The sequence below is a fragment of the Notamacropus eugenii genome, chromosome 6 (assembly GCF_028372415.1).
Source record: "Notamacropus eugenii isolate mMacEug1 chromosome 6, mMacEug1.pri_v2, whole genome shotgun sequence".
NCBI lineage: Eukaryota > Metazoa > Chordata > Mammalia > Diprotodontia > Macropodidae > Notamacropus > Notamacropus eugenii.
The window spans coordinates 231,472,688-231,491,122 of record NC_092877.1 but is presented as its reverse complement, the minus strand read 5'-3'; the positions used below and the strand labels follow the sequence as shown (position 1 = coordinate 231,491,122).

The 18,435-nt window shown below is 35.7% G+C and overlaps 1 pseudogene; it reads right to left on the bottom strand.

Moving 5' to 3' along the window:
- Window positions 1-17,167: 17,167 nt before the first annotated feature.
- Window positions 17,168-17,506, bottom strand: LOC140512749 (biogenesis of lysosome-related organelles complex 1 subunit 2-like; annotated as a pseudogene).
- Between the last annotated feature and the right edge of the window lie 929 nt (window positions 17,507-18,435).

Here is an 18,435-nt window from a genome sequence, read left to right as displayed (position 1 = left end):
CATTCCCACCATTAGTCAACAGGATCTTGGGTTACTTTGAGAGTCTATTTCCCTCTCAGGAGAAGTGTCTGAATGAGAAATAGCAGAATTTCTGTTGAGTTGTAAGTACCTTTACCTTTGGACCTACATGACATACAAAAATTTATAGTTGGTTTATGACACATTTACTTCAAGTAGAAATCTCAGAATAGCAGAATTGGAAGGGAATTGAGAGATCATCTAATTCAATTTGTGTCTGAACAAAAATTGTCCTTACAAAATGCCTGACAAGTCTTCATCCAATCAAGCGCTATTTGAACACCTCTTGTGAGAGAGATCTTACTGCCTCCCAGGGGAGCCCTTTTACTTTTGGGATAGCTACAGATACAGGTAATTTTTCCTTACACTGAATCCTAAATTCGCCTCTTGACAATTTCCACCTATTTCTAGTCCTTTGGGATAAAACAGAATAAACTTAATCTCTTTCTATGGGTATTTATGTCTTCTGTATATCAGCCCTTCGAATATTTGAAAACAGCCACCATGACTCCAGAAAGCCTTTTCTTTTCCAGGCTAAACATCCTTATTTCTTTAAGTTGGTTCTCACAGTGGATTATGACCCATTTATATCTTCTCATCCTGTGCAGTTTTTGCTTGCGTCTTCTCCAGATTTTCTATAGAGGATCTCCCCAACAGGTGAGTTCATTCAGTATTTTGTGCTTATTAATGCAGCTTGGGCTATCCTCTTAACTTCAGTCTTGCTGTATGACTAACCCTCCTCCTTTTCCAGAAGTACATGACGTGAGTAATACCCTTTACATCAGGGTTCATCTTTCCACTGTGGTCCTGCTTTCTTCAATTCCTCACTCATCTTTCCATTGCTCTTTATGTCCCTTGCAATTTTGATTCATTTGACACTGTGATGTTTCATAATCTATCAACAGGGTGAAAGAATATTGTTGAAAAGATGGGCTTTTGAAGCAAGGAGTGGCTTGGGATCATTGGAGGTGTTCTAGTTTCGAGAATATGGGTCACTCACTCCTTTTCCCACATTTAATTGACAAATTAATCATTATAGCCTTATTGAAAGTAGGAGTCAAAAGTGTGGTTGTTGGACTTGCAAACATTGAATTCTCTTGTTCTTACAAAAGCCTTGAAGCACCTGGGTAATAAAATAGTTTGTAGAGCTGCAGATAAATAAATCTGAAATGGAAACAAATGTGGTGATAACAAAGGGGGAAAAGGAGACTCAACCAATCAAACCAAAGTCACTTATAAGACTAAGGGGAAAATACAGAAGAAAATTGGGAAAATAATGAGGCAGATAATGAAATGGGAAATAGAAAGATGAAATACCAATTTGTGTTTATATGATATGTTTCATCCACAGATTGAAGTTGATATAGGGATAAAAATAAACTCTTGATACTGTCATAAGGGAAAAGGGAGGGAATCTGGTACTTGAGTAGGTTCATCTGAGAGTAGAATGAAGGCTGTAATGTGATGTTGAAATAGTGAAAGACATAAAATTTTAATATAGGGAACTTTGGGAATTTTGAGTAGAGGACAAACAGGGTCAAAATGACAAGCATGGAAAAAGTAACTTTGAATTCAGGGTGCTGATCAACCTGAGTCAGGGAGAAATGGAGAAAAGTATGTTACAGAAACTGTTATCTGCTGCATTAGAGGATAGTGTATAGAGTTCTAGTACTAAAGCATTGTGATTATTGAAGAATATATTTGCAAAAGAAATGTCTTGGGACAGAGAACTGTCGTGAGGGCTGTGACTGTTAGTTTTGGCAGAGCCATTCATGTCCTGAAATAAACCTGAATTCTTTTTTTAGAAACTTAGGTGGGCTCTACAGCCAGTGTGAAATAGAAGAAGGAGGAACTGAGGAGGAATGGTTGGACAACACACATGTGCACTTGTACCTTTCTTAGTGATAAGAGTCCTAGAGGAAAATTCCTAGTATTGTGGATGGAAACCTAAGGAGAATTTGTGGGAAGACAGGAACATGATTTACACAGGGTTAGAAGGTATGAAGAAGTTGTTACCTGATCTGTTGGAGGTTATATGTACATCAGGAAGATCATAGATCCATTGAATTATTGAGATATGGTAGCACTTTAATATTTGTTCAGTGAATTTGGTGGCATTACAGAAAAGGAAATGGATGGAGAAACTGGTGAATAACATAATTTAGATCTCAAGAAATGGGGTGTTAGGTGAAAAGTAGAGGCAAAAATGGAGAAAAGTCAGAATAATAACAAGTTATAGGGCTTGGAATAGGGATAATCATGGTGCCTTTGAGATGATAGAAGAATAGAGATTTTGTAGATAATTTGTGAGGGAATGTGTTGGTTCAGTAAATATCTTCCAAGTTAAATGTTAGGCAGCTAATTAAGGAGTCAATCTAGGTGGTTCAGTGCATAGGGTGCTCAGAAATAGGATATAACTTAGTTCAAATCAAAACTCAGATACTAGCCATGTGACCTTGGACAATTTACTTGACTCCTTTCAGCCTCAGTTTCCCCATCTCTAAAATGAGGATATTAAGAGTACCTACCTTTCAGTGTTGTTGTGTTGATAAAAGGAATTAATATCTGTAAAGCACTTTGTAGACCTTAAAGATATAAAGGCCACTTATTATTATTAGCTAATAGAGAGGCTCAGTGATCAAGTAAGGTACTCAACATATGTATATAGAGAGGAGAGAAGCCGGTTGAAGGTAGAGTCCAGAAAGAATAGTCAGTAGAGTTCTTTAATCTTTAATGAATTAAAAGTCAAGGTATTGTAATGGATAGATCATGTAAGTAGATTCTTTTGGTGATTTTCATATGACTCATACCTGGAAATTTTTGTGGTGGATTAACTTCATTTATCTAGTTGCAAAAATGTCAGCAATCAATTGAAGACAATTGGTGAAATATTTTTAAATGAACGATGACATACAAGGAAGCAATTGTTATTGATGGTTAAATAAAGCTCACTCTGTGAGAAAATGGAGCATGATTCCCTTGCTAGATATGATAGTTGTCTTTCTATTTGCATTACTGTTTTTTAAAAATAGATTATATATTTTCTTGTTAGTGACTATGACCATGAAGATACCAATTATGAGTACTGTATTACTGCATGTTTTCTGTAGAAGAGAGAAACAGGCAATGTATATGATATATGAGAATTGCTCAGAAATAAATGATTGCTCTTTTATATGTCTAGTAAACCATTAACACTTATGTAAAGAGTGTTTACATTCTTCACCTATGAATTTCTGACTTCATCTCTACATGAATCATATTGATGAAAGCAGAGCCTTGGTTTTATGGAATGACTTGAAAAAGATGTTTATGGTATCATATAAGTTCTTGAGGATAGAAACTGGCACCGTTATGATGACTATCACTTATAATTCGACCTTAATATCCCCAGCACATAGCAGAGTAATTTGCATATAGGGGCATACTAAATATTAATTGAATTGAATTGTTGAATTGAATCAGTTCCACAGAGGATACCAAAAGCCAAGTAATATATTCTTTTTGCATTCTGCTTTTTGGCACTTTTGTCTAGTCAGTTAGAACTTCTCAAAACTGATCATGGATATAGTAGTAATCTTTATTTATGCAATCATATAAGGATACTACTGTATGTTCTTAGTGAAAATAAATGTTATTATATAGTTTTAGCTACACACGGGAAGATTCAGTTGCTTCAATTGGACTTATTTCCCTTCTTATTAATATTTAACTGCAAATGTTATATATTATATACACATATAATTTATATTATATAAATAGATAAAACAAGGGAATCAATCTTGATTTATCAGTTGTCATCATTGTTGTTGTTTCTGAAGAGGACCATTAACATCACGGGGTGATGTCTTGACTTAAGCATGAATTGGATTTAAGTGAGTCACAAAGATGTAAGCCTCATTCTCTCTTCCTGAGTCATAGAAGTCTAGTGGCAGGACAAAAGTAAAGGCACCTGGCTATTGAGTAGGGATACAGTGGATGATCTTGGTGTCTTCAGTGTCTGACGAAGCTTTAAGCACTCCATAGCATCTGCTTTAGCTGTCTTCATGGCCGCTGGAACAAATTGGTCTCATCCATTGGTCTCATCTGCTCATTCCACTGGGGGAAGTCTTCATATACTTGAGCTTGACATTTCTCTAACTCACTGATGAGTTTGAGCCCTATTGGTTAACCTGTTTTAGCCCTTTTACTGATACAATTCTACCTGAGGGTTACCATTGCATATGGCCATTACTTCTTTCAGGCACAGTTGAGTATTGGATTGTGAGTAGACACCAAAGGAAGATGTGCAGCCCTGAAAAAGGCTCAGTAAGCCCTCACATCAGAGGTGCAAATCTCCTTAAATAACTCATCTATCCCAATTTATTGATTATTCTCTGGTCGAAAGAAAATTTGGGTATTAAAATGGGATAAAGCCATGTTGTGCTGCTTTACTTGCTTTCAAAACCCTTCCTATTCTTAGAGGAAGCATTTTTAGTGAATAGAGCTCTGGATTTGGGAGTTTGGAAGACCTAGGTTCAAACCCTACTTTAGATAGTTGCTAAGCTATGAGATTGTAACACAAGTCATTGAATTACTCTGTTTTGTTTTCTGTAATTGACAGTGTTGGATTCAATGACTTCTCAGATTCTTTCTAGATTTTACCTTTCCTAACTTATTTCCTGTAATTCTCCCAGAATGTACTCAATTCAGTTTGTTTACTATTCTATGAAAATGACATGTTCAAATTTATTTCTGTGCCTTCCCTCTCCTTGGATGTTTCTTTCTTCTCTCTCATTATTCATATCTTCCCCATCCTGTGAGGCAGAACTAAAACACTTCCTCTTTCATGAAGATTTCCATGACTTCTCAGAAATCCTTTAAAATTTCATCACAAAATTTATCACTTGATTAAAGACTATTATATTTACTAATTATTTCATAATTATTTGAGTTTCTTTAAGAATGTATACTTTCTATTGATATGATCCATAATGCTAATAGTTTTCCTAATATTGAACCAGCCCTGCATTCCTGGTGTGAGGGCTGCCCGATCATAATGTATTATTCTTATGATAAGTTGCTGTAGTTTTTTTGCTAAAATCTTACTTAAAATTTTTCCATCTGTATTCATTAGAGAAATTGGTCTATAATTTTCTTTCTCAATTTTTTTGTCTCTTCCTGGTTTAGATATCAAAACCACATTTATATCATAGAAAGAATTTGGGAGTACTCCTTCTTCCCTAATTTTCCCAAATAGTCTATATAATATTGGAATTCACTGTTTTTTAAATGTTTGATAGAATTCACTTGTAAATCCATCTGGCCCTGGAGATTTTTTTCCTAGGGAGTTCATTGATGGCTTGTTCAATTTCTTTTCCTGAAATGGCATGAATGTATACTTTCTGAAGTCCAATATTCTAGGTCTTGTGATACTCCTGTATTCTTTATAACTTCTATGATTGCTCAAAATTCACTTTTTATTGACAATGCAGCATTTAGTCCCAATATCATAAGCTACGCAATACAACAGAAACGGAGAAATCAGCCTATAACTTGTTATAACACTAGTAACAATAAAGGAGCAGTTTTTGGATGAAGAGCAGGTAAGAGTGGGAAATAATTGTAGCTCTATCAACTAATAAAGAATGATTATGTATGTTGGTTCAGTATTATTGCTGAAGTTGCTCCAATAGAGAGCAATTGTAGTCTAGAATCAATCAATTGATCAATCAATAAACATTTATTAAGCACTTATTATGTGCCAGGAACTTTGCTAAGTACTAGGAACACCAAAAATGGCAAAAGATAGTCCCTGTCCCAAGGAACTCATCATCTTCATGTTGGTGTGTGCATTTCCGTGTGTGTGTGAATGTGTGTGTGTGTGTGTGTGTACATGCCACAACGTGAAGGACTTTAAAAAAATTAGTCTAAATTGTCTCGAGCAAGTTTATCAACCTGATTAATACTATAACATTCTTCATTTTCACTTGACCACAAACCAGTATCTCAAATTTGAATTCTGGGTCTTCAAGTCAACATTTTAGAAATCTATTCCTTGCCCTTTGTTCATTATAAAACAAATGGGTCTTCCTTGCTCTCTTTTGGTGACTGTCTCCTTTCCCCATCTTATGGCTCAGTAGTTGCTTTGATAGCATTTCCATCTCTGTTTTTGCAACCTTCATTTTTTATTTAAAATAGTGGCTATTATAAGAATGGAAATTTATCATCTCAAGGAAGTCATAATTTCATATAGAACCAAGGATGTAAAATGCATCCTTTGCTCCCTGGCCCTAAAGAGTAGTGGTTTTGAAATGGATGGAACATTTCAAAATGCTTTTGTTTATATAGAACCAGAGGTATAACTAGAAATTATTTTGCCGAAAGCAAGTTTAGTTGGAGGTTGTTTGGGGGTGTGTATGGCTATGCAAAGGGTTAGTCTGACTGTGGATTGTGCTGGGAGAAAGGGCAGCCTATCCCTTTTAGAATATGGTACTCATTTCCTCAGGGATGGAGAGAAAGGCAGGACCCAGGAGAAGGAATGATGGGATTGGTAGTATAGGGATAATCGTGCTACATAGTGGCATGGCTGGATACTCTATTTTTTATATTTTTGAAAAGCTAAACACAATCTGTAGACTGATGTTTCCCAAAGTGAACTTTGAGTGGGCAGCTAAATGGGCCAAAAAGAGATCTTTTCAGGTAGCTCTGGGATAGAATAGAAAATGTGTAAATCCAGAATATGTAGCCCTGGGACAACAGTCTCAGAGTAGTTATAGTTTTGAAGCCAAAGGTAGCTCGTTTGAATCTAAGCTTTGCTACTTCATAAATCACCCCATTTCTTCCTGTGTAAATTGAGGAGTCTGGCCTAGGTGATTTACCAGGTCTTTCCAGTTCTAAATCCTATCTATGATTCTAAATGAATAATGGTCTGAAAGTATTGTCTAAAAGCAAAATGAGATCGTCTTTGTCTCAGTTTTATTGTGGATCCTTTTCAACTTTCATAGACCTTGGGTTGAAAATTGCTGACACAGGTGCTCTAAAGACTGCTTTAGAAATTAATCTTTTAGTGGGCTACCTTTCTGTTCTCTATATCCTCCCCTATCATTATCTCTTTTAGATGAGCCTTTGTGGCCCTCAGAGTAAGCAGCCTGAATATGAAAGGAAACTGGACCCTTAAGAATCTTAATTTATCCAAATCCAACAAATAGAAGAGAATGAAGCAACACAGGACAAAACAAAAACCTGCCAAGAATGAAAGTCAGTATATTATTGTAACTAGTGAAAAAAACAATTATTTATTAGCTGTTCAGAGTTCTGTGTTCTTTTTTGGTCACACTCACCTATTGCAGCAGGAAGATATTGATAAGATGAATCCAATAGGCCAAGCAGCTTTGTGAGATTAGAATGGTTTTTTTAGGTATACTGAGAAGAGAGGAAGGTTGGCGTGGTGATCACTTTGTTCTAAAGACTTGAAAACCTAAAGTAGTCTTATCACCTCAAAGCCAGTTTTGTAACAAAGAGTCTTGTAGAAATTGTTGACTTCAAATCTCCCACATGAAAAGGCCATGCTTTATCAGTAGACCTGACTGCTATGTTTAAAGAGATCAGGAGGGTAAACTAATTTATTTCCTAGAAATATAATTGATTTGCCAAAAGTTTAAAGGGAATACTGGTAATCAGCCTGAGGATTAGGCCTTCCTTATTCTCAGTATGATACAGAACACATTAGGACTCCTTATGCTTTCTAAATGCTTCTGCATTATTTAAATAAAATACAAAAAAACCTTTCTTGAATAAATTCTATGCAATTTCAAGAAAGAAGAGGGGAAAATAAGCTAGTCCTGTAACTTTGCCACAACAAAGTAAAGCTGGAATTTGATATCTCTGGTATTGGTTAGAGAGATGAGTCCTGTAACTTGTTGGTGTCCATGAAAAACCTACTCACAATATGAGTCAAACATGACATATTCTGTACTTGTGTATTGTTGTGCAGCTATCAGTTTTTGCTTAAGGAGAATAGAGATTTCCTACCTCCTCGTCCTTTGGTTGTTTGAGATTGTTGTTGTTCGACTCTCTCTGACTCTTCCCTGACCCCATGGGGCATACCAAAAACCCCATGGTTTTTTTTGGCAAAGATACTGGAGTGGTTTATCATTTCCTTCTCCAGTGGATTAAAGCAAACAGAAATTAAGTGACTTGTCCAGGGTCACACAGTTGGTAAGTGTCTGAGGTCAGATTTTTAACTCAGGTCTTCCTAACTACAGGCCCAGCATTCTTTCTACTGAGCCATCTAGCTGCCTCTAACCAAGTCAAGTTAGGATGTACTAAAACCATATGCTGATTCTGCTAATATGCAGTAATATTCAATAGAATTCACATGCCTGAGCCTCGAGAGTCACAGCATGTTCTGAGCATTAATTTTAATCTTTATCAGCAGCATTGAAATTTTACTTCATAACCTATTTAGCTGAATATGATCAGGAACTGTGGCACTAATTTTGTCTTTTATTGCTAGATCATCCCATATAATCTAAATCATCATTCCATTACTGATTTGGAATTAGTGCGTAGCAGGCAGAAACCATGAAGTAATTTCATTATTTTACTTAGAGTTGATTAGGTATTAGTTAAATCCAGATATGAACTCCCATAACTTTAACAAGATTGAGAGAACTAAAGTTTGTCCCAGAGAAAAGTAATACAACTGATTAAGTTCTTTGAAAAAAAAAACAACACAAACCTGTTTAGTTTGAGTAAGAGAAGGAAAAGAGGAAATCTGATTATAGTATTTAGAGCCATGAAGGTTTTTTGTGGTGTCTCCTTTCCCTTCTTTGAAGACAAGGGAACCTTAGAACAGAATGACTTAGAATCACAAAATCGGAATTAGAGAGGATCTAAGAGTTTGCCAGGTTCAATTTTGACCTAAACAAGATTACCCTATATAATGTGCCCAACTAGTGCTTAAAAGAGCCTAGATCTAGAACTGCGCAGATTCTGTTTGGAAATCTCCATCATTGGAGAACTAACTCACTACCTAGTGAAGCTGCCCCCTTCGTTATGGGAAAGTTTTAATTATTAGAAAGCATTCCATTATACTGAGTCAAAAGCTGCATCTTCCACACAGTGGCCCTTTCCTACCAAGTAGTACAAGGGTAATCCTTTTTCCATGGGACAAGTCTTACTATTTTAGATTGTTATACTATTCCCTGAATCTTCTCTTTCCAGGACCCTAAATATCTCTAATTCCTTCGATCAATTCTCATTTGACTTTGTCTCTAGTTCCCAACTATCCGGTTATCCTATTCTATCTTTTATCTTCTCTATTTTATTTTTAAAATACTGAGGAAAAGACTGAGCTCAATGTATGAGATATATTCTGACCAGGAGAGAGGCCAGTGGAAATGTTATCTTCTTTATTTTGGACAGCATTTCTTTCTATGCAACATTAGATTACTTTACATTTTTAGTTTGCTATATTATTATACTTGAGTCATCTTGAAAGTACAGTTCATTAAAACCCCTGAGACAGTGGCCCTTGTACCCTATGAGCAGAGCTCAAATTTAAAGGAAAGGAAAAAGATCAAAAAAGATGAAAAAAAGAATATGACAATAGAAAATTATAGAAGATTAAGACAAACACAGAAGAAGATAACCATGTCAGAATACCTATGGGCAAAGTGCCAAAGAAAAGCATGAAGTAGTTTCAAGCTCAAAAAGAGCTCATGAAAGAGCTCAAAAGGAGCTTAAAATCATATAAGAGAGGTAGAAGAAAACTTGGGAAAATAAATGAGATTGATGCAAGAGAATTATGAAAAAAGAGTCAAAAGCTTGGAAAAAGAAAACAACTGCCTAAAAAAAGTAGAATTAGCCAAATGGAAAAGGAGATACAAAAATCCACTGAAGAAAATAACTCCTTAAAAAGTACAATTAGCCAAATGGAAAAAGAAGTACAAAGCTAACTGAGGAAAATAGTACTTTAATAGTTAGTGAAAAAATAGAAGAAAATGTAAAATACCTCATTGGAAAAACAATTGACCTGCAAAATAAATCCAGGAGAGATAATATCAGAGTCATTGGACTACCTGAAAACCATAATCAAAAGGAGGATCTGTACAGCATCCTTCAAGAAATTATCAAAGAAAAATTTCCTGATGTCCTGGAGCCAGAAGGCAAAATAGGAATTGAAAGAATCCACTGATGATCCCAGGAAAGGGACCCCAAAATAAACCTTCCAAGGGACATAATAGTCAAATTTCAGAACTACAAGGTCAAGGATAAAAATATGACAAGTGGCCAGAAAGAAATAATTCAAGTATCAGGGAGCCACAATCAGAATTACACAGGTCTTAGAAGTTGCAACATTAAAGGATTGGAGGTCATTGAACATGATGTTCTGAAAGGTAAAGGAACTATGACTACAACCAAGAATCAGTTACCTGGCAAAATTGAGCATAATACTTCAAGGTAAAAATGGTCATTCCATGAAATGGAGGGATTTCAAGTTTTCATAAAGGAAAGAGCAGAATTACACAAAAAATTTGATGTCCAACATGAAGACCCAAGAGAAGCCTAAAAAGGAAAAAAAAGACAACATAAGGGATTCAATGGAAATAAACTATTTACATCCCTTTATGGAAAGATAATACTTATAATTCTTAAAAATTTTATCACAAATATTATAACCAGAGGAAATATACATGGATAGAGGGTAGTGGGACAAGATGATTTTGAGGCAATGACATAAAATAAGGGATGAGAAACAGGGGTACAGTAGGTGCAGAAAGAAGGGAGAAGTTGGATGGGAGTATATTATTTCACATCACGAGGTGCAAAAAACCTATTATAGTAGACGGAGAAATGAGAGGGTGGACAATGGGCATTGCTTCAACCTTACTCTCATAAGTATTGGATCGAAGAAGGAATGATATACGCAATCAGCTGAATATAGAAATCTGTCTTACCAGTATAGTAAGAGGGAAAGTAGGAGGGAAGGAGATTAAGTAAAGGAGCAAGGAGACTGATGGAAGAGAGGGCAGATAGGGATAGGTGGTAGAGAGAAGCGAAACTCTGTTGATGAAAGAAAGGGTAGAAGGGGAGAGGGGACAAACAAGAGTAAAAATAGGATAAAGAGGAATACACAGTCAGTAATTACAGCTGTGAATGTGAATGGGATGAACTCTCTCATAATATGGAAGTGAATAGCAGAGTGAATTAAAAAAAACAACTAGAATCCTCATTTCTCAAATACATAAAGAACTTACTCAAATTTACAAGAATACAAACCACTCCCCAACTGATAAATGGTCAAAGGATATGAACAGTTTTTAGATGAAGAAATCAAAGCTATCCACTGGCATGTGAAGTGCTCTAAATCACTTTTGATTAGAAAAATGAAAATGAAAACAACTCTGAAGTACCACCCTATGCCTATCAGACTGGCTAATAGGACAAAAAAGAAATTGATAAATGTTGGATAGGATGTGGGAAAATTGAGGCGCTGATGAACTGTTGGTGGAATTGAAAACTGATCCAACCCTGCTGGAGAACAATTTGGAATTATGGCCAAATGTCAATCAAACTGTGCATACACTTTGATCCAGCAATACCACTACCATGTCTGTATGTCAAAGAGATTATAGAAAGGTGAAAAAGACCTATATGTTCACCATTTTTGTGGTGAAAGTATATTGGAAATGGAGGGAATGCCCATCAATTGGGTCATGGCTAAACAAGCTGTGGTATATGAATGTAATGGAATACTATTATGCTATAAGAAATGATGAATGGGCAGTTTTCAGGAAAACCTGTAGAGATTTGTACACAGTGATTCAAAGTGAAATAAGCAAAACTAGAACATTGTACACAGTAATAGCAACATTGTATGATGATCAAGTATGATAGACTTAGCTCTTCTCAGCAATAAAGTGATCCAAGACAATTCCAAAAGACTAATTATGGAAAATACTATCCACTTCAGATAAAGAAGTGATGGATTCTGAGTGCGGATCAAATCATTCATTATTCACATTATTCTTCTATTTGCTTTTTTTCTTCTTGATCTGTTTGTTTCACAACTCTGATTTATATGGAAATATGTTTTATGCAATAGCACATGTGGTACATATATCAAATTGTCTATCATTTTAGGAAGATGAGATGCAAGGGAAAGAGGGAGAAAAATTTGGAACTCAAAATCTTGTAAAAATGAGTGCTAAAAAATTGTCTTAACATGTAATTGGGAAAAACAAAATACTATTAAAATGTATTGAGGCTCTAATGATACCCTATATATGTATTTTATAAGCTAATAGAGTTCTTGTTCTTCAAAAACAAAGGACCTTAGCTTAAACTTAATTGTCCTCCATAACTCTTGATGTGTTACCTTGCAATAATAGGTATTTAATAAATTATCTGTTGGTTACTTGATATTTTCCTGGCCACAAGCCTTTTGTTACTAGTAGATTTGTAGTTCTGATGAGCAGGAGGAATGCAGCAGTAGTGAGTGTCAGGGATCGTTAGAAAAGAAATAATTTGTCATTTGTACAATCATTTCCCTCCCAGATGTCATTAAGACAGTCAACCCCAAATTGTGGTTGAACTCAATCAATTTTGGATCCAATTCAGCAGGAAGGTGGAATATTTAAGGAATATATTCTCTTGTCCTCCAGTTGAATTTAGATCATAGTCCCATTCCTTAGGTAGCCATGTGGTCACTAGGGCTATGGAGCTCTGCCAAGTGGATTAGGGATGTTTCTGGCTGTCATTGTTCCATTTCAACAAGTGCCCTGAGGAATGGAACTGGAGCCTTGAACTAAGTGTTAGCTGCAACAGCAACAGAACTCCAAGGATCTCTTCTTCATTAATATCTTCTGTCTCATTTCCCACCCTCAAAAGAGACCTCACACCCTGGTTCTTGTATGGCTCTACTTAAGTATCAGGGACTATGGCCAAATTCCTTGTTGTGGAGCAGCTACTATTTAAGGACCTAAATATTGTTGATGATTTATTTGAAGTTTTCCACTATCTGTCTTAATACTCTTATTCAGTGTTGATTATTGCCTTTTAAATTTTTTTATCTGAAAGTTGCTAGGCATAATTAGATAATTTCACATGGAAGATGGATTATTTTAATTGACTCCAGAAAGCACAACTGGGGCCAAGGGATGGGAGTTACAGTGAGCTAATTTCATAATTCTGTGTTGATTAGTTGTATTAGAGGCAGTTAAGTGGCATAGGGGTTAGAGCATTTGGCCTGGAGTAAAAGTAGAGCTGAATTCAAATCTGGTCTTAGATACTTGCTAGCTATGTTTGTCCATCTCAGTTTCCTCAACTATAAAGTGGGGATATATACCTACTTCCCAAAGTTGTTGTGAGGATCAAATGAGATATTTGTAAAGTGTTTAGCAGAAATATTGGGTACACATGTAAATGTTTATCACTTTCTCCCTCCCTCCCTCCCTGCCTCCCTCCCTCCCTCCCTCCCTCCTTCCTTCCTCAAAAAGAATGACTTCTTAGGTAATGAGCTTCCCATCAGTGGAGCAGAGCCTACATGTTTACTTATTGGGAAGGCTGTACAAGAAATTCATACTTCAGTTGGGAGAATTGGACTAAATAAATTATGGTTGCTTCTAACTAAGAGGGTATGATTGTAACCTTAAATTTGCAACACTTTCTATTTCTAAAGAAAACCAATAAGTGAACCCTAGAGTAATGGTGAATACAATATACCAATGGGATAATGAAAACTGTCATCAGAAAAGAGTTATTTACCAGTTTAGGTCTTGCAGGGGTCAGAAATAAGAGGCCAGAGAATGAATATTGATCTGACTAAATTTCAAAAAAGAACTTGAATCCAGGTATCAAAGTGGCACACAGGATCAGGCAGATTCAAACTTTCTAGTAATGAGAGAACTTTTACATTTTGTACTTGTAACTTACTGATTGTTTGTTGGTGCTACCTCTCAATTGTTGAGGGATGAATGTTAAATTTATAACTTGTCCAGCCTTCTTTTTTCTTTTCTTTTTGTACCTTCCAGAGGAAGTTCTCTAGGGCATCACATGACTCATCTATGGGGAATTTATAGAAAGATATGAACAAAATTTAAAAAGAGATGATTAGATATGAATTGGTATGTAACTTAGCTCAGGACCTGGCATATAGTAAGCACTTTGTAAACTCCCTATTGGTTTCTCTGTCTCTGTTTTTCTCTCCATCTCTATCATAATCTGCTCCTGTGGGGGAAGCAACCACACTAGTGAAAGAGAGTCCATTGAAATATTTGAAAACAACACCAGCTCAACAATAGCTTTTATTTGCATGTTGTTTGCAGATTAAGCAAGACCAAACAGAACAGATAAATCTTACCAGCCTATATCGCTTCCTGTTTGGCAGTTTTAATCTTAGGTATGAGTGTGGGGTTAAATTTCAAGAACTTCTTTTTAATTGCCTTAAAAAAAATCAGTAGATCTAATTTCTCTGGGTGAGCACAGGCTGATTTTATATCTATCTATCTATCTATCTATCTATCTATCTATCTATCTATCTATCTATCTACATATATATATTAAAGTCTATATTTTCAGTAAAGTATTATTTTCCTATTAGAACTGTCACTAGGTCAATAAAATTCTGTCCCAGATACATCTAGGACAGTTTATGGAGAAATTTTCCTAATGCCTTATGTTGAGTTCTACAAATAAATAAAAGTCTCAGAATCTGGGGTTCTTATTATTACTACTAAAAAAGCAAAGGCAGTTCATTTACTGCGATGTCTATATTTTCTTCGACATCCTTGACTGAATCATTTGAGTATCTCCTTTTTAAAGCTTGAGTCACCTTATCTTTTAAAAATTTTTTTTGGCCAGTTTAAGCTTTTGTTCTCTTATTGTAATCCTTGTTCCAAGAAATTAGTTTTTGGGTTTTATAATAAAAGCTAAACAGGTTTGTAGAAAGAAAAAAAATCTTATTTTTGATAGATGTTATGATTTGGTCAGAGATTATTCAATTTAACAAATTCATTGATTAAAGACAGCTTCTGAATTATAATGTTATTCCTTTTCAAGCTTGATAAGGAATCTTCAATAACTCCCAATTAATTTTTTTTGGATTTAATTCTTATTTTATTTTTTCTCAGCTACATACAAACAAAATTTTTTTACATTCTTTTTATTTAGATTTTGAGTTCCATATCCTCCCCTCACCCTTCTCTGCCTTGAGAAGGCAAGCAGTTTGATATAGATTACACACACACATGTATATACACACATATATCTATTTTTCTATATCTATCTATCTTTATAGTCAGATCTAAACAGTTGGAGAAATATTAATTGCTTATGACTAGAGTTTCAGGCCTGGAATCAGGAAACCCCATGTTCCTGAGTTCAAATCTGGCCTCAGACACTTACCTGTGTGACCCTGGGAAAGTCACTTAACCCTGTTTGCCTCAGTTTCCTCATTTGTAAAATGAGCTGGAGAAGGAAATGGAAAACCACTCCAGTGTCTTTGCCAAATGAGATCATGGATCATCAGACCTAAGTGAAAGATAACTGTACCGCCACAATATAGGAGCAATTAATATTTCTCCAATTGTTTAGATCTGAATTTATTTGTTTGAGCTCCCAATTAATTTTAATGAAATATAATAAGAAATAATACAAAGTTAAGTGTTTTATATTTGGATTGGCAGGAAATGTAAAAATGTATATCATGTTTAATCTTCTAGAGTTATCTTTACTGTCTATATTTGTGTGATCTAGTTGAAAAAGAATACTAAGTTTAGAATCAGAGGAGGTGGGTTCTAATTCTGACTCTACCGTTCTCTGCTGTTGTATCCTTGAACAACCAACAACCTCTCAGAGCCTTATTGTCCTTTTCTGTTAATGATGGCACTGGCCAATATTACCAAAAAGAGCCCTTCCAAGACTAAATTTCATATTTAAGGTCTACCAATCAAAATAAACATTTAAGTAGGGGGTAATGGTTTATGTTGCTTTATTTATAGGTAGCACTTGATGATATCAAAGTACTTTCATATACATTATCTCAGGTGATTTTCACCATCACTCTATGAGATGGTGTATTTACAATTTACAAGTGAAGATATTAAGGCCTGTAGAAGTAAAATGACTTGTTCAAGGTCATATGACAGGCAAGCAGCAGAGATGGAATCTGTAATATCAGGCTTTCTGCTAGTTCAATGTGTTTTTCATCATACCATGCAATTGATCTTTACTGCAATTTTAGAAATTATCAGAAAAATGAAGTTGATGATATAGTTATAATAATGAAATGTTCAAGGGAGTAATACAACAGAAAAATGAATAAGTAGGGGGATAGGAAGCAGTACAGTATGATGTAAATTGGTGTCAAACTCAAATTAGTGTTGTCATATCCCTGCAGCTCATATGTTGATTTAGCAAACCTACAAATTAACATTATCCATGTTGTATTTTTATTTATTTTATGAAAGGTTTCTTAATTATATCTTTAAAAATCTGGTTCATGTCAAACTCAGGAACATTGTGGGCTTTGTGTGACCTGGGCTGTATGTCTGGCACCTCTGGTATAAATCACTAAATTGGGAATCAGAAGAACTGCGTCCTAATCTTGGTACAGTAACTTTCATATTTCTGGCAAGTAATTTAGCCATGGTGGGCTTCAATTTTCTCATATCTACACTGAGAATCTTGGATTAAATGATCACTAAGATCCTCTCCTCGTATATTTAATGATTACATGTGCTCTATGACTTGTATGAAGGTGGGAGCAGCTAGGGTTGGGATACTATAGAGAAGGTTTCTCACTATTTTTTTAATTTAAAAATTTTTTTTCATGGGTCGGTATTTATTATTTAAGATCAAGAACAGGTTATGAAGGGGGTGGGGGTGGAGGGAAGAAGGGAGGAGACACGGAGACGGGGCCTCTCATCTGTGTCTGCTCTAGACGGGGTTGATCCTGATTTCTGAGCCTTGGTCCAGGGCACACGACGAAACATACGATAAAATGGGGTTCCAGGGGATCCAGGTTTAGGAAAACTTCGGGGGTGACCAGAGTTACACATCTAACCAGAGGTGGGGGCTGGGGTTCTCCTTGGATCGTCAGCGCAGCTTCCTTTTAGGAACTGAAGCATCTTGAGAAGTTCCATCCCACTTATTTAAGCTCTTAGAAAACATTCTTGCAAGGTCTTTGTGCTAAAGAAGTCTTTCATCATCTTTCTGACTTCTTGTACTTTGCTTCTGGTTTCTTTGAGTATGTGTCCAATTGGTAAGCTGCCTACTCAAGAGCTGCTACTTGCTCCTCAATGAAAGAGATCCGATCCAGATAAGGCTGAAGTGCTGCCTATTTCTGGTTTAAATCCTTTAGGTTTCTACTTATGTTTACTTCAGTATCTTTCATTTCTAGATACTTCAAGCTAGTCAGTTTGTTCATATTTTCCAGAAGTTTATAGTCTTCACTGGTCGCTGTCAGCTCGCCCTTCAGGTACGTGGCCCTTATGGAGAACATGTCCTGATGTCCGCGGGCTCCATGGGCTACTCGGCCGTCTACACCACAGCATCATCTAGGCCGGGGAAGGGAGAAAGGGCAAGGATGGAGGGAAGGGTAGGGATGGGGGAGGAGTGGGGGGAGGATCTTTAATTTTAAAATTTGAGATAAAAACTATTTAATGGTGCAAATTGATATCCTTCAGATGACGGGTTTGTCCACAGACAAACTCACGTGTGACCTAAAAAATAGGTCTTATATAGAAGAAACAATCTGTTATCAATCTGTTATCATTCAAGATGCATATTAGAATTCCCATTACTACCATGAATACTAATCCACTCCGTCAGTGTAATTTATATTTGTATAGGCTGAAGGTATCCCAACTGGTAGATCACAGTTATTATTCATTAATAGAACAGAATTTAGGAGATTGTCATCTCTATAATGAACAGAAGTCTCTAAATCTCAATAAAATGCAAAAGAAAGGTCTATTCAACCACTGGGTTTTATTGACATGAAGATAAGACAAAACCGCAACAAAACATTACTAGTGTACTGGTAACAAAGACCCAAGAGAATGAAGTATATAGAGAAATTGAAGTTTTGTTTGTTTGTTTTAAAGTATTTTGTGGTAGTAAAAAGAGAACTGAGATTTGAATTAAAATAACCTGGGTTCAGTTTCTTCTTATGGGTCTTAGCCAGGAAAGCCACCTAACTTCAATGTGCCTCAGGCAACCCTAGAATTTATCTACTATGTCAAGTATTGATTGCAACCTATACTCACTTGGAAGGAATTCCTCTTACTGGTCCTGCACTAACAAAATCACAACTCTTTCCTATATTCGTTAAAAAGTATAAGTAATAAAATTAACAAAAAACATTTTCTAGCCTGGACCTCTTTTTGGGTGACCAATCAGCTAAGAAGTTCCTAGATGAGTCTCTGGGCA